The sequence below is a fragment of the Trachypithecus francoisi genome, unplaced genomic scaffold (assembly GCF_009764315.1).
Source record: "Trachypithecus francoisi isolate TF-2019V2 unplaced genomic scaffold, Tfra_2.0 Lachesis_group12, whole genome shotgun sequence".
In the NCBI taxonomy this organism is placed as follows: domain Eukaryota; kingdom Metazoa; phylum Chordata; class Mammalia; order Primates; family Cercopithecidae; genus Trachypithecus; species Trachypithecus francoisi.
In genome coordinates this window covers 42,294,503-42,299,217 of record NW_022681457.1, presented here as the reverse complement: position 1 = coordinate 42,299,217, position 4,715 = coordinate 42,294,503, and the positions used below count along the sequence as shown (strand labels likewise).

At 33.6% G+C, this 4,715-nt stretch overlaps 1 pseudogene; it reads left to right on the top strand.

The window, feature by feature from the left end:
• Nucleotides 1-215: 215 nt before the first annotated feature.
• Nucleotides 216-3,832, top strand: LOC117093510 (annotated as a pseudogene).
• Nucleotides 3,833-4,715: the final 883 nt, after the last annotated feature.

Here is a 4,715-nt window from a genome sequence, read left to right as displayed (position 1 = left end):
CAATAGGCTGCAATTTAAAAGAAGAGAAGAACCCTCAATATAAAACCTTTTTTTGTGTGTGTGGAAGTGGGGATAAATTCCTCCAAATTATTGGGCTGGAATAATCCCTGTAACCTCGTCTGCAGTTTACACTGACTGGGTAAGATGATTTCTGTGCTATTTAGCTCAGTTACAGGCAAATTTAATTTCACGAACTAAAATTTGTGAACATTGGAATGTTTCAGGTACTAATATCTACATTTTATTATCTTATGATGAGCAATATGCTTAATTAAGGTGAATAGAATTGACTCTGCCTGAAAATAGGAGTAAATGGTTATCTTTAAGTAGTTTAATTAATTCTAGGGATCCATTTTTCCCCCTAAAAATGCATGATTACTGTCCTATTTAAAAGTAAAATTCAAGATTTCTTTTAAAAAAATGTCCACACAAATCCATGGAAGAAAACATAAAGAAAAACTCCACACAAAATCTGTATAACTAGATGGACTGTTAAAGAACTTTCCCCAGTCCAATCCAAATCTCAAATTCCCTGGAAGCTTTCATAGTAATATGTTTTGTAATGTTTGAGGTAGCTTTTCGAGGCACTTACTGCTTAAGAACTTTTCCAGTTAGGATTTATACACAGATGTACCAAATTATTTCTCATTTTTAGAAACTTTATGAAAAATAAGAAGTAGAAATGTATTGATGTTATTGCTCTTTTTAATTTTTAAGTTAAAGAGAAAATTCAGGTACCATGGTAAGAGGGACTCTTGAGTTTTAAAGTCAGTTTGCGGTGTGATATTTTTATTTTAAACAACTATGCAAACTATTGGTAAGTGAGCCAGAGCTTCTGAGTTTGATCCCAGAGCTGTCATTAATTTCCTCTGCTGTAATAAATATGTCATCTGAGCCCTGTCTGCCTTCATCTTCTTATCAGTAATACCAGAATAAGACTGTAGTACTTACTGACCTCAGAGGGATAAAATAACAAGTATTGTAATAGAAGAAATATACATTTAAAATGTCTGGAAGATTACCTGGCTTTTTAAAAAAAAAAAATATGCTAGATAAATATATTATATATATACATTTTTTAAAGAAGTTCCCTTGTGATTATCACAAAAGACAAGCCATGTATTTGTGAGCTAAAACTGAACTAAAACATTTTATTTTAGAGTTTTTTGATTTCCAATACAAAGTCTTAGGAAAGCAATTGGACTCCTACCCTGTTGAACAATCCTGATATGTGTGAGATTTTCATTACATAAAAAAAAAATTGCTTCTGTTATTCTCAAATGATACCCTGAAATTGAAGATTTTGTGCATGTATTGAAGAGTGGAAGCTCTACTGGTTAAAAATATATTTAAAGACAAAGTAAATAAATAATTTTAACAAAGTTAATATAAACAATAAGACAACAGAAGACAGTACTTCAAGCTATTAATTGCATAAGGGACCTCAAAATTCATTAGGCCATTCCACTCCCTCATTAAATGGTATTTGTCCTTTAGAAGTGTATCTTATCCAATATCATCAACAATAACTTATTTTAGGGATTATAATAATTCAAGTCTTTTCTCCTGTAACATTCACTCCTTTGTAGCTTATCAACAAAGTGAATTAATTCTTCCCACACAAAGAAAACATCACATTTCAAGGAACACAAGTTTAGTGTTTGTTTATATATAGTCATACAAAACACTCTTTGACTTAAAGATTTTTGTGTTTAAATAATTTCTTGCCTGGAACTATATATTTAGTTCCTATATACAAGATATAGAGATATTTTGTAAGAGACCATTTTAATAAATTTTTCCTCAATTTAACTTGTGTAACTATGGATAAACCAGATGTCTTTGCAAATTGAAATTGGTTTATTAACTACAGTGAACTGGACTTGAAAGCTTCTTTATATCTAAAGCAAAATAAACATAGCATATTGATTAAGTCTGATAGGTTTTAAGGATTATTCGAATTTTCTCTAGTATAAATTATTATTTTGGAGATATTAAACATATGTGAAATATACATATTTTATTAGTATTTATGCTTCTTTATAACATAAAGTATTAATGACAAAGAAATTATTGAGGATAGGAACCTTGGCTTATTGACTCTTTTTAGCCTTAGCACCAGCTATTTTATGGTATTATTAAGCATCTATAATTCTTCTGTTGAATGAATGAATTATTCATTTTGGATTATGTGTATCAGTTAATATTGGAAGGTTTAAACTACATGTGAATGCAATATGGGTTCCATAAAATAGATAATTCAAAGCCCTAAAATATATTTAAAAATCCATATTCGGGAATAATTTTAACTTCTACAGAGATTAAACTTCTTCCAGAATAGAATGTAGTTGCTTTTTAGAGAATGGAAAAAAAGAGAACACATGGAGGGTCAGAAATTTTCAAATCTTAATCTCTAATTTGTTACCTACTAACTATATCGCCTAAGGCAAGACACTGAACCTCTCATTTTACCCAATTGTGGGATAATAATACTTACCTACATTACATGGCTATTGTGTTCATTAAGTAGACAATGATTGCAAAGCTCTCTGAAGATTGTAGAATACATCATAAATCCTAAGCCAAATTCTCCCATTCAATACCTTCTACTGGGTTATAGACACAGAGAATTCTAACTATATTGGAAAAGTTTGTGAGGAGTAACTGATCATGAGACTTTGTGAGAATTTTTGTTGGACAGAATGTTGTTATACAATTAAAAATTATTGCTTGGCACATAGATCAGAGCTAATGTTCCTCAGTTGCAGAAACAAGCCATACAACTTCTAACAATCAACAAATGGTTAACGAATCCAGTTTGAGATTTGTTAGGTTACTCCTTTCTATCCACCCGCCGAGGAAGCATCGTTCAAGTCTCTCTTCCTACTACTGTCATGTCTAGTCAGAGTTTCCGAAAGAGCCCGAACAGCTGCAGAAACTCTTCGTTGGACGATTGGGCTTTGAAATAACTGATGAGAGCCTGAGGAACCATTTTGAGCCATGGGGAATTCTGAAGGACTATGTGGTAAGGAGAGATCCAAAGACCAAGTCCTCCAGGGGCTTTGGGTTTCTCACATATGCCACTGTGGAGGAGGTGGATGCAGCCATGAATGCAAGGCCACACAAGTTGGATGGAAGAGTTGTGGAACCAAAGAGAGCTGTCTCAAGAGAAGATTCTCAAAGACCAGGTGCCTGCTTAGCTGTGAAAAAGATTTTTGTTGGTGGCATTAAAGAAGACACCGAAGAACATCACCTAAGAGATTATTCTGAACAGTATGGAAAAACTGAAGTGACTGAAATTATGACTGACAGAGGCAGTGTCAAGAAAAGGGGCTTTGCCTTCATACCCTTTGATGACCATGACTTCGTGGATAAGACTGTCATTCAGAAATTCCATTCAGAAATTCCATAGTGTGAATGGTCACAACTGTGAAGTTAGGAAAGCCATGCCAAGCAAGAGATGGCTAATGTTTCATCCAGCCAAACAGGTCAAAATTGTTCCGGAAAAAGTGGTGGTAGTCGTGGAGGTGTTTTTGGTGGGAATGACAACTTTGGCTTTTTGGGAGGAAACTTCAGTAGCTTTGTTGGCAGTGGGGATGACTATAATGGATTTGGTCATGATGGAAGCAATTTTGGAGGTGGTGGAAGCTACAATGATTTTGGCAATTATCACAATCAGTTTTCAAATTTTGGACCCATGAAGGGAAGAAACTTTGGAGCCAGAATCTCTGGCCCCTATGTGGGTGGAGGCCAATGTTTTGCTGAACCACGAAACCATGGTGGCTATGGCAGTTCCAGTAGGAGCAGTAACTACGGAAGTGGCAGATTTTAATGACTGCCAGGAAACACAGCTTAGGAGGAGAGGAGAGCCAGAGAAGTGACAGGGAAGCAATAGATTACCACAGATTTGTGAACTCAGCCAAGCACAGTGGTGGCAGGCCCTAGCTGCTACAAAGAAGACATGTTTTAGACAATACTCATGTGTATGGGCAAAAAACATAAGGACTGTTTTTGTGACTAATTGTATAACAGGTTATGTTAGTTTCTGTTCTGTGGAAAGTGGAAAGCGTTCCAACAAAGGGTTTTAATGTAGATTTTTTTTTGCACCAATGCTATTAATTGCTAAATGTAATTATGGTGCTAAATAAATGTGTCATTTTAAATATTTTTTGATTTGAATATTGTGTTTAGTAGTTAAAAACTGATATATGTAGAATGAATTTAAAATACATTTAACAATTATATTCATCAGATGACTGATAAATTAGAATTAGATTCTGTTGTGAGTTGCTGAACACTCCAAATTAGAGTATCTTAAATAAAGCATATTATTTATTCTCAGTACCATGTGCCCCCACTAAGAATTCTATTACTCTCAGACATATAGATATAGTTAGTGGTACAAGTTAGCAGTCCTATAGTGTCTTTATCAACGTACACCTAGAGACTGTTAAAATACATAGCCATATCTTAAGATGTAAAGAGCTACAGGATGTCTACGAAAAGAAAGAATTTACAGATTTTTTTTAATATAGTGCTAAATACTTGTCATATGATAAATTAAGGAAAAAATCAATAATAAATTAAATAGTAAAAACTGGTTCATTTATTCTTAGTGAATTACTTTTCCCAAAAAGAGCTATACTCTTAGAGTGAGGGATATAGAAGTCTAGGTCAGAAAATTATTAAATGAGTAATTATAATTGAAATCCACT